Source organism: Aegilops tauschii, chromosome 4 (assembly GCF_002575655.3).
Source record: "Aegilops tauschii subsp. strangulata cultivar AL8/78 chromosome 4, Aet v6.0, whole genome shotgun sequence".
Taxonomy (NCBI): domain Eukaryota; kingdom Viridiplantae; phylum Streptophyta; class Magnoliopsida; order Poales; family Poaceae; genus Aegilops; species Aegilops tauschii.
The window spans coordinates 146945575-146957952 of NC_053038.3; positions in this window are offsets into that span (position 1 = coordinate 146945575).

Consider the following 12378-nt stretch of genomic DNA (forward strand, 5'->3'; position numbering starts at 1 on the left):
AAGGTTTTCGATTAGAAATAAATGGAGATAAAATCATGGGGGAGTTTAACTTGCTGGATTTGAGGTTTATCTTGACACAAAGAGGGGAGATGGCTTTTGGGAGGGGGATTTCCACTTAGGTCATGGCAAGAGGAAATTTTGAAAGGGAAAGGATCACTCCATATGCCATAGGGCTATTTTAAAAAGAAAAGATTTTCAAAAACTTTCCCAATGAAAAACATTTGTGTTGAGCCAACACAAGATGAAAAACCTCCAAGACCAAAGATCAAGTTTTGGATGAAACCAAACAAAATACTTGTCATACAAAGAAAGTTTTTGAGAAGGAGAGCCCTTTTAAAAAAAATTAAATAACCTCCTTCAAACCCAATAAAGATTTTGATAAAACGAAATAAACTTTTTGGGTGTCACAGTCGGCTCGGGTGTGACTAGGTTTGTCACGTCCGCATAGGTAGCCATCATCACGTGTCGAGGAACGTCCTCACGATCCGTAAATCGATCGGGTATATCCTGGTCTACTATCTAGGGTATACCGGAGGTCGTATGTATGACCCCGAACTGTTTTGTCTCTATTTTTACGTGGCGGTGGGGTAGGCTGCTGTTCGGCCTAAGTTGCCGCTCTATCGTGACCACGTGGTGTCGGCCGCATTACGCGAGGGAGGTATGGGCTCCAGCGCCTCTTTGTCGAACTGAGGTAGCAACCTTCGCTTCGGGTAACTCTTGGCTGGGCGTCTGAAGCCGTATTCTTCGGCTACCAGCACATCAGTCCACCTGTCGACGAGCAGATCTTGGTCAGCTTGAAGCTGCTGTTGCTTCTTTTTCAGGCTCCTTGCGGTGGCTATTAGCTGGCGCTTGAAGCGCTCCTTCTCGAGAGGTGCCTCAGGCATAATGAAATCTTCGTTGCCGAGGCTTTCCTCATCCTCGGAGAGCGGACGATAACTACCGTCCTCCGAGTCGTTGGGCCTTGCCTGTTCGTCGGGGCTAGGTTGCCCATATTCTTGCTCCTCCTGTTCGGATGTCACCTCAGCAAGGTCTTCATTGTTTTTGGCATCGTCCAGAGTATTATTTTCTCCGGTGCCAGCATTGCTGTCTTTCGAACGACGTGACTTGGAGCGGCGCCGAGGACGCCCGCGTTTTTGTTGTGTCTCAGGAGGTTTATTCTCAACTGGATTTTATTTGTCATCGTTGTTGGTTGTTTTGGGTGTATCCACCATGTACGCATCGTACGAAGAAGTGGACGTCCAGCGTCCAGTAAATGGCAGATTTTGGTCTTGCTCTTCATCAGCATCGTCGTCCATACCGTCGATATCTTCGGAGCTGTAATCAAGCTTGTCGGTTAAATCCTCGACCGTGGCTATGTAGTGGGTGGCAGGTGGGAAGCAAAATTCTCCATCGTCAGCCCGTAGTTCGAACCAGATATAGTTCGGTTGTGGGTCCCCCGCCAAGGACAGGTTCTTTAATGAGTTTAGCACATCGCCCAAGGGCGAGTGTTGGAAGATGTCTGCGGCGCTAAACTCGAAGATCGATAAGCGATCAAGTTCGGCGTCCGCAGGCTCACATGGTTCGGAACTTACAATCAGAGACGAGTCCCGAGTTCCGGTGACACAGATATCGTGTGAGGTTCAGTCCATGTGCGGCTGCAACGCCGGGGAATCTATGGCCTCTGTGGTGGGGTTGAGCCTCCGGTCCTTGGATGGCGCAGTATGCTCCGGATCTAAGGCCAGAGCGGTCACAGGAGCTATCTCCTGAACTTGGTCCGATAACAGATTACGTCGTGTTCATCGGCGTGACCAGGAGCGGTCACCGCGGTCTCAAATCCGGCGAAGATCAAATCTCCACGGATGTCCGCGACGTAGTTCAAGCTCCCAAATCTGTCCTGATGGCCAAGGGCGTAGCTATCGATCTGCTCCAGATGGCCAAATGAGTTAGCCCGCAGCGCGAAGCCACCGAACACGAAGATCTGTCTGGGGAGGAAGATTTCTCCTTGGACAGCGTAATTTTTGACGATTGAACGGGCCATCGAAACCTTTTGGGGGACGGCACAGTCGAACTCTCAATGAAAGCACCAATGTCGGTGTCAAAACCGGCGGATCTCGGGTAGGGGGTCTCGAACTGTGCGTCTAAGGTCGATGGTAACAGGAGACAGGGGACACAATGTTTACCCAGGTTCGGGCCCTCTCTATGGAGGTAATACCCTGCTTCCTGCTTGATTGATCTTGATGAATATGAGTATTACAAGAGTTGACCTACCATGAGATCGTAATGGCTAAACCCTAGAAGTCTAGCCTGTATGACTATGGTAATGAATATCCCCCCTCCGGACTAAGTCCTCCAGTTTATATAGACACCGGGAGGATCTAGGGTTATACAAGGTCGGTTACAAAGAAAGGAATCTACATATTAGGTCGCCAAGGAGAGTCCCATCCGGACGTGGATGCATTCCTCGTATCTTCACAGCCCATCAGTCCGGCCAATGGCTAACAGGCCGGACGCCCGAGGACCCCTTGGTCCAGGACTCCCTCACTCGGACCCCTCAAGTTCCTGTACGACCCGTGTACAACTACCGTTGTTGTGTACCACTACTTCCACTATGACCGTCCCGCGAACGTCTAGTTCCTCTACTTTGTACAGACTCGTTCCGCTCCAAAATGCACGCTTGAAAGGTATAACCACCGAGACGACCGTCCGTGCACGAAAGCATGTGTTTTATGAGATGCATGTTTAGATGTTGTATCCGCCCGTGAACGTTAGTTGTTCCCTCATTTGGCACCGTCTTCGACTCATGGGACACCCGAAATCTGGGATCACCCCACCATCTCTAGCATGTTCCGCACATCCGCACACTTGCTTCTTTTGCACCGATATCTCAATGAGTTGTCGGAATTGGAACATTGCCGTGGCACCGTTTTCGCTATCGTCATCGTGGCACCCTTTCTTGCCACCACGGTGACAAATGTTTCATATCAAGCTCATGTCAACTTTTTCATAAAATTATTTAAAACTTGTATATATATCATCCGCATCATGATAACAACATTTAAATGTTAAAATTTGTTTTTTGCATTAATTGCTAAATGCACGTGGGTATTTTTCGGAATTGTTATTTGTTGTTCCGCCCTCATTTAAACTTGCCTAGATAGTTAGTTTACCTATGCTTCACCTCTTGCCATGTCTAACAAAATTTAATATTGTTGGGTACATAAACAAGAGCGAACTAAATAATTAGATGTGGTGTTTCGTCAATATGCAACTCGTAGCATATTGAGCTCCACTTAACTTGTAGTGTTGTTTGTGCACTTTTCCATGCCATGCCTCATTAAATCGGACATGCATCACACTTGATTGTGCATCATGCCATGTTTATGTGGTGGTTGTTTACCATGTTGCTTGCTTCTTTCCGGTTTGTTTCTCTCGTTAGCTTTGGTTTCGTTCCGGAGTTGTGAGGATTCGTTCGACTATGTTTGTACGTCTACTTCATGGACTCATTCTTCTTCCTTGCGGGATTTCACGCAAGATGACCATTACCCTTGATATCACTTCTATCTTTGCTTTGCTAGTTGTTCGCTCTATCGTTATGTTACGCTACCTACCACTTGTTTGTTATGCCTCCCATTTTGCCATGTTAATCCTCTAACCCACCTTCCTAGCAAACCGTTGTTTGGCTATGTTACCGTTTTTCTCAGCCCCTCTTATAGCGTTGTTAGTTGTAGGTGAAGTTAAAGATTGCTCCATGTTGGAACATGATGATTTTGGGATATCACAATAACTCTTATTTAAATTAATGCATCTATATACTTGGTAAAGGGTGGAATGCTCGGCCTTATGCCTGGTATCTTGTTCCACTCTTGCCACCCTAGTTTCCGTCATACCGGTGTTATGTTCCCAGATTTTGCGTTCCTAACGCGGTTGGGGTTATGGGACCCCCTTGATATGATTTGAATAAAACTGCTCCGGCAAGGCCCAACCTTGGTTTTACATTTGCCTAACAACCTATACCTTTCCCTTGGGTCGGCCAACCCGAGGGTCATCTTTATTTTAACCCCCCAGGCCAGTGCTTCTCTAAGTGTTGGTCCAAACCGAGCAGCCTGCGGGGCCACCTCGGGGAAACTTGAGGGCTGGTTTTACTCATAGCTTGTCTCATCCGGTGTGCCCTGAGAACGAGATATGTGCAGCTCCTATCGGGATTTGTCGGCACAGTCGGGTGGTCTTGCTGGTCTTGTTTTACCATTGGCGAAATGTCTTGTAACCGGGATTCTGAGACTGACCGGGTCTTTCCGGGAGAAGGAATATCCTTCATTGACCGTGAGAGCTTGTGATGGGCTAAGTTGGGACACCCTTGCTGGGTATAAACTTTCGAAAGCCGTCCCCGCAGTTATGTGGCAGATGGGAATTTGTTAATGTCCGGTTGTAGAGAACTTGACATTTGACTTAATTAAAATGCATCAACCGCGTGTGTAACCGTGATGGTCTCTTTTCGACGGAGTCCGGGAAGTGAACACGGTTTGGGTTATGTCTGAACGTAAGTAGTTTCAGGATCACTTCTTGATCAATTCTAGCTTCTCGACTGTTGCGTTGCTTCTCTTCTCGCTCTTATTTGCGTATGTTAGCCACCATATTTGCTTAGTGCTTGCTGCAAATCCACCTCATTACCCCATCCTACCCATAAGCTTAAATAGTATTGATCTCGCGGGTTTTGAGATTGCTGGGTCCTCGTGACTCACCAGATACTACCAAAACAGTTGTAGGTGCTGATGATACCAGTGTTGGTGACACAACCGAGCTCAAGTGGGAGTTCGACGAGGACCTTGGTCGTTACTATGTTTCGTTTCCTGATGATCAGTAGTGGAGCCAAGTTGGGACGATCGGAGATCTAGCATTTGGGGTTATCTTCTTTTTATTCGGATTTGTCTGTAGTCGGACTATATGTGTACTCTGAATGATGTATGATTTATTTAAGTATTGTTTGAAGTGGCGATTGTAATCCAACTCTTTATCCCATTCTTGTTCATTACATGGGATTGTGTGAAGATGACCCTTCTTGCGACAAAACCACCATGCAGTTATGCCTCTAAGTCGTGCCTCGACACGTGGGAGATATAGTTGCATCGTGGGTGTAACAGTAGGGGTGCGCCGAAGCTTTCCTTCCGCTGCTCCACGTTCCACCACTCCACCGCATCCATGGCAGACGCGCGTCAAGCCCGCGCCGAGCACCGGGCCGCCCTCGCCGCCCATGTCGCACAGACGGCCCCTGTCGGCAGGCCTCCCTGTCGTTCTCCATTGCCCGCCGCCAACACCGCCACCGGCCCGGCAAGAAATGTGCAGCAAGCGTCCTTGCTGCACCCCTCTGTGCGGCGGGACGGCCGCACCGCCACTCCATCACGCACTCCAGCGGGCTCATCGTCTCACGCTCGTTGCGCGCTCACGGACGCGCAGGCCGCGCTGCTCATGGCACGCGAGCTCCTGCGCTACCGCCCGGTCGACCACCTCTATGAGGACTGGCTGAACCGCAGCACCGAGCTCGTCAGCGCCGTTGGGGGCTCTCCCGCACCATCCCTGTCGCTGCCTCGCCCTCCGCCAGCTGCGGGTGACGTAGCCCACGGGGCGCCTCCACCACCTCTGCACCAAGACGGTGCCCTGGCGCCAAGGCGCGCGGCCCCCAGCGTGACCCACCGCACCGGGCGCCCGCGCGAGAAGAAGGAAGCTGCCAAGAGGTTCCCCTGCCGCAAGAAAATGCTCCTGCGCTCCCACCGCCACTGCGACAAGACAGTGTGCTGCCTGCGGGGGCGGCACGCGGACATCAAGGGGCAGGCTCCGCATCTGCGAAGGGCCCCGGTGGCCAGAGCAGGCTGCCGCGCCTTCACTCCAGAGCTACGTAGCGTCGTTTGGTCGGGCAAGTTCAAACTAGACCTGCCTCCTCGCTACGACGGCACCCCCGACCCTGCGGAGTTCTTGCAGCTCTACGAGCTGAGCATCGAGGCGGCCAACAGCGACGAGAAAGTTATGGCGAACTGGTTCCCCATGGCTCTCAAGGATGGTGCTCACTTGTGGCTCCTGAACCTTCCCCTGGGTTCGATCTCCTCCTGGGGTGAGATGCGTGACCACTTCGTCGCCAACTTCCAGGGCACTCACGACTGCCCGTCGGCCGCGGATGACCTACGCCGCATCAAGCAGCAGCTAGGAGAGACCCTGCAGAAGTACAACCAGCACTTCAATAGCGTTCGCCTCAAGATCCCCAAGGTGACGGACAAGGCCATCATTTCCGTGTTTTCTGACGGCGTCCGCGACGTCAAGATGAAGGAGGAGCTCGCCATCCACGAGGAGCTATGCACGGCTCTGGAGCTGTTCAACATGGCAACCAAGTGCGCAAGAGCTGAGGAAGGGCGCCTTTCCCTCCTCGAGCTCCCTGCTACCGACCCAGAGGAGAAGAAAGCCAAGGCCAAAGACGTGAAGCGCAAGGGGGTGGCCGTGCTCGCGGCAGAGCCAGACACGAAGCGTGGCCGGGACCATCCCGATTCGTCCAAGAACAGCCGTCCGTTCTGCACCTTCCACAATGTACACAGCCACAACACCAATGACTATCAAGAGCTGAGAACCATTCGAGATGGACGATTCGGTCGACGCCCCAAGCGCAACGACCGGGGCTACGACCGAGGAGGAGGACGAGGCAGAGGACGTTGGGACGATCGCGGCCCCTGCCAAGAGTGGCGTGACTGGCCTCGTGAGAACCGCTGGCAGGACCAGCCTCATGTGGGCGCATGGAGGGATCAGCCTTGCGAGGACCACCCTTAGGGCAATGCTGGTCTCCCTCCATTGCCACCACCGCCAAGAAGGAACGACGATCACTATCAGGACGAGGGGGCTGGGGGCTTCCAGGAGCCACGCGCTATCGCCTGCATCTTGGGTGGAGCTTAGGCCCCAGCATCCCAGCGCATCTTCAAGCAGTTCTCTCGCGAGGTGAATGCAGCCCTTCCCAGGCTCGAGGCCAATGCCTGCTCAGGTGGTCCAAGTGCGCCATCACCTTCCGCTCGGCGGACCAGCTCAAGTGCGCGGCGACCGCCGGCGCCCTCCCGATGTGGTGTTCGCCCGTCATCAGCAACGTCCAAGTCACCAAGACCCTCATCGACGGCGGTGCAAGGCTTAACGTCCTGTCCGTCGAGACATTCGACAGCCTCCAAGTGCCATACGATCAGCTACAGCCTACCAAGCCTTTCTCAGGAGTGACCGGCGGCTCCACCACCCCGATAGGGCAAGTCCGCCTCCCTGTCACCTTCGGCTAGTGCGACACCTACCGCACCGAGCTCCTCGACTTCGACGTCGCCCACATCCGTCTGCCGTACAATGCCATCCTCGGGTATCCAGCATTGGCCAAGTTCATGGCAGTGACCCACCACGGCTAAAATGTCCTCAAGATGCCACGAAGTGGCAGAATCATCACAGTCCCCTGCGAAGAAAGAGATGTGGTGTGCTCCCTCGAGCGCGCCTTCCAAGCCGCAGCAATCGAAGATCCTGACAGCGAGGGCGCCCAGTACCCTCCTGAGGCCATTCCCAGGAAGAAGAAGCAACTACTCCGCATAGGACATCAGGAGAGCAGCATCTCCGGCGGCGCCGCCTCAGGATCATTGCCCCCACCTGGAGCGCCTCCCTCCCTCGCATAGGAAGGCGTGCCCGACGCCCTCCTCGGGCTCGGCTCGGGGGCTCTCTTCTGGAGGGCCTCAGACATAGCCAACATCACGAGGGACGCGCTCGGGCACCACGTGGAGGCGTGCTTCGCGGCACGTTTCCCTCAGGAGGGCACCGGGCGAGGAGCGCCCGGCGCTCAGGAGTTCATCGTCAAGGCCACCCAGGAACTTCAAGAAGAAAGGGCCATGCGCGGCGAATGCCGCCCATCACCGGGCGCAGCTCCCCATCCCGGCGAGGATGGCGGGCTGCGCATCTGCATCGACATCCCAGGGCTCAACAGGGCCGGATCTCAGGAGTGCTTCTGGCCTTCGCGCGTTGGGTGGTGCGAGGGTCCACCTCACAGCTACGTTCGCATTCTGTTTGGCCTGCCGAGAGTGGCAGCCGCCTTCCAGCGCAACCTACGGAGCATCCTGGCAACTCAGGAGGCCAAGCATCACGCAGTCCTGGCGGAGATGGAGACGGTCCTCAAGGAACTACCTGAGCCCCCATAGCCTCCCGAGGCTCAGGGTCTAGGTGGCTCATGAGGAGCGACTTCTTCAGCGCGCGCCTTCAGCTACCCCAACACCCCTTCGACAACGAAACTAGGTGACATTTTCCAAGTTTATTCAGCTGGGAGTGCCCCTCGGGCTGCATCATTCCCACGTCGCATGGGCCTATCCCCGCGGCATGTACCCTTTTGCATCTTTAGCTTACTCTACTGGGGGCGCCCCTCGGGCTGCATCATCCCCAGGCTGCTTGGGTCGGTCCCAGAGGCATGTATCGTTCTCGCATCTATCTAAGCTAGTTCGCTTCCCATGCATGAGTTATTTATGGCCACCCCTTGCTTGACTATTACTCACCGCGTCCGCCCGCGTCGCCGATCGGCCCCTTGCTCACCCTGCAATGGGGGCTACTCATGCTTGCACGGTGCTTGTGGTCGGGTCCGTCCCTGCAACGCTAACAAATCTGAGCGGTTCAGCTCTGGCTCGCGGCACACCCGTGCACGTCACCTCACCAAACCCTCAGTGCCTTCATCTTCTTGCAGAACGACCAGTGGCAGACCGGCAAGCGTTGTGGCAATTTGTACCCCTCCTCACGCTAACCTGCAGGAACCTCCCGAGGGCAATAGCGGGCGGCACCGCAAGCTCCTTCCTTTTCCATACAGTTTGCTTGCCGTTGAAAGGGGGCTCCTGAGCATCGCGACTCGGGAGCTCTTACTGGCTCTCCAGCCCTCACCCCCTAGCCTTGACCACGGCATCACGACCTGGCATACCAGCGGCAGCTGAGCTCGCTCGAGGGCCGGGACCCTAGGACGTAGAGCACACGGAAGAGCGTGGGAAAGAGGGGGAGTCTCGCATGGGCCTAACCTGGCTACACTACGGTCGGCGGTGCACAAGGAGTCTGGCGCCATGCATGGAACCGACTCTGGACTACCAAGATAAGTTCCGCACCCGAGTTAGCTGAGCCCCGCGGCATAGGATTCCCATCTCTTGCAGCCCTATTGCGGCGACGTCGCCTCCCTTTCCCACCTTTAGGTAGCTGCTTGCACGCTAAAGGGGGCCTCTTGACAATCGCGCCTCAGGAGCTCTTACTGGACCTCGGGCCGCTCAGCTCCTGGCCTTGACCACGGCATCGCGACCTGGCATACCAGCGTACCTGGAGACCGGGACCTGTCAGCGTAGAGCACCAAGCTACCGCAAAGTTGGAAAGGGGAGACCGAGCCGAAGCAGGGCATGCATTCGTAAATCTTCATAATAAGGACGATATCAACAAAAGGCATTACATACCCTTTACACGCCTCCCATGGGGTCCATCCCGATTCCTCGCAGCGAACAAAAGAAGGAAGTTTCTAGGAGCCCTATCTACATGCGCCAATGCCGCCAACGCCATCATCAACAGTGGACCACCGGAGGCCGCTCACACGAAGGCCTCGACACCTCTGGCCTCAGGACTACATCGCGGCGGCGGGCCAAGCTCTTCTTCGGCGGAAGCGGCCCCGGCTCGTCGCGGGGGGCTTTTCCCTTTTCTGCGACCGAGAACCTCCGAATTGGCGCCATGCGAGTCGCTGCGAGCGATGGAGCAATGGAGGAGAAGTGAGCGGAGCAGGAAGAGATGGGCGACGGGGGCTCCGCCCCCTCCTCATTTATAGCAGGAGAAGGCCAACCGGTGACCCCCACGATCACAGGTAATGATGGTTTTCTCCGCATGTATCAGGGACTCGTCAAGTCGGGCAGTTGCCGAGGCAGCGTGGAGAAGCGGAGACGCCCACGTCCCATCAATCGCCACGCGTCAACCGAGGCCGCAGGCTATTGGGGCCCGCGGCGCTCCGCACTTGCCCCTTGGCTTCGCCTCGAAGCCAAGTCCGAGCGCGCCTTGGGCCCGCGGGCTACTGTCGACGTCCTGGGAACGGGGGTCCCCAGACTTGCCTGCCTGTGGCCCACGGCGTGGCTCCACCAGCGGCCCCGTACGGCCCATCTTCATCAGCAAACACTCAAGACCCTCGCGAGGGGCCAAGCCTCACGAGGCGGATGACGCAAGACCTCCTCGGGGTGGCTTCACCAGGCTGGCTCGCGAGGGGCGGAGAGATCAACGCGAGGGGCACCTCGCGAGGTCCCTGTGACGCAAGTCATGATGACCAAGGCCAGGCGGGCTCCAGAGCGCGCAGCATACTCGTTTCCTCTTTGTTGCTAAAGAGGCAAGTGCAGGCGAGGATTCCCGAGACATCAGGCAAAGGTTGCCATATCGATGCAACAAGACCAAGACTAGCAGGACGGCAGGATGGAAGTCGCCGTGGAGCCCACTGCGGCGTCACCACCAGAGCCTTTGGCAGGTGAAGACCACCTTTAGTCAGGATAACTTGTACTGGTTGTCTCCCTTCAAATTTGGCCATTGTTGGATCTCTTCCCGCCTACATTTGGCAAGAGGACCAGGGCCTCTATAAATAGGACTAGCCACCACAGTAGGGGGAAAAACTGATCTGGGACCATTCAGATCATCCTCAACCACACAAGCTCACCGAGCTCAAGGACACCTCTCCTCAGGAGGCTGTTCTTCCCATGTACTTGTTCATCCTCAGCCCAAGAGGCAATCCACCACACCACACTGGAGTAGGGTATTACACCACATCGGTGGCCCGAACCAGTATAAACCCTGTGTCCCTTGTTATGTGAGTTCGATGGGCTGAGCTTTGAGATTGTGGTGAGAGCGTGATCTAGGGGGAGCAGAGATCTTCGTGCGCACCCCAGTGTTCGAACCTAAGGGTTTTGCCAGAACCCGAAATCCGACAATATCCGTATCTACATACTTAACATAGTAACAACTATCACATTTTTAGAGGCTAAGGCCAACAACCATATGGTCCATATCTACATACTTAACATATATAGTAACAGCTAGCACATTTTAAGAGGCTAAGGGCCAAGAACCACAACTATCCACTGGAAGCAGCTTCATCACGGCGACTCGGCATCTCGTCAATGAAAAGGAAGAGCCCTCCCGTGCCTTGGTAGAGCATGAGTAGAACAATATCTCCAATTTTCCAATATGGATGCATTGCCACGAGAAGCGAGAACTTGTTAATTTGAATGGCTCCATTTCTACGGGAAATGCAGTACCTTGCAATCACTTTGGCGTTATTAGCAGGCACAACTGTAATTCGACCACGCCGGGAAATCGATCCAGGAACTACTACAGGCGGCAATTTCTGTTGACATGTAGAATAAAAAACAATTGTAATATATTGTTGAAGATATATATATATAGTTTATGAGCATCAACATTAAAATAAGAATTTTTACCAGCATTTTGTGCACACAAACGGTCTTGTTCAGTGTGTGCCCCATAGGTCTAATTAATCCCATCCAAAATCCAGCGTTAATACGCTGTGCTATCTCTGTCAGATTATCAACACAGTATTATTTATTCAGAAGATGGCAGCAGAATATATAGTGCGCATAAATTGGTAAATAGAATTTGTTACTGCCTAGGCACGGAGTCAGAATATGATATCACAATTGGTTGCTTAACTAGTGATCAATTGGTTGCTTAAATAGTAATATGACAACATGGAGAAAGTTGAAAGGACACTAACCTCGATCAGACTTTGATCGGCTGATGACGTCGGGTAAGTAAACATCCATGTTAATTAGACCAGGCTGTGGTGCATGCACTAGAATTTTATTGCCAGCTTTCAGTTCATAACACTTAGACATTTTTCTCCAATGGTCCGCATTAAAATAGGAGTGATCATCTTTATCAAGTTTTACGCTAACCGTCGTTGTAAATCCATGTTGCGTTGTCAATATGACATCCTGGGAGTTATCAGCAAAGTAAAGCCCAAGATTTCCTTCTACTCTTGTTCTTGCAAAGCAAGGGATGTACTGCTTGAAATGAAAATTAAGATCGTAAATTAGATATATTGAAATAATAGAGCAAGATGCAAATATGGGAGTAACTATAGAACAGATCCATATATATAAAGTATAAAAATATAGAATTAAAAATACATAATGTAACAAAGATTTGATGCAAATATATAGATAATGTAGCAACAGACGATATATGTTCACAAATTTAGGCCATGCCGACCGTGGTAGGTTGAGATTGAACATACCGAGCGCTCCCTGAAGTCATCCGGAATGGTGAGATAGAACTTCGTTTCCAACTGGCCACGACCACAGTCGCCCAATTTGTGCTCACAGTATGGACACATGAATGAACACC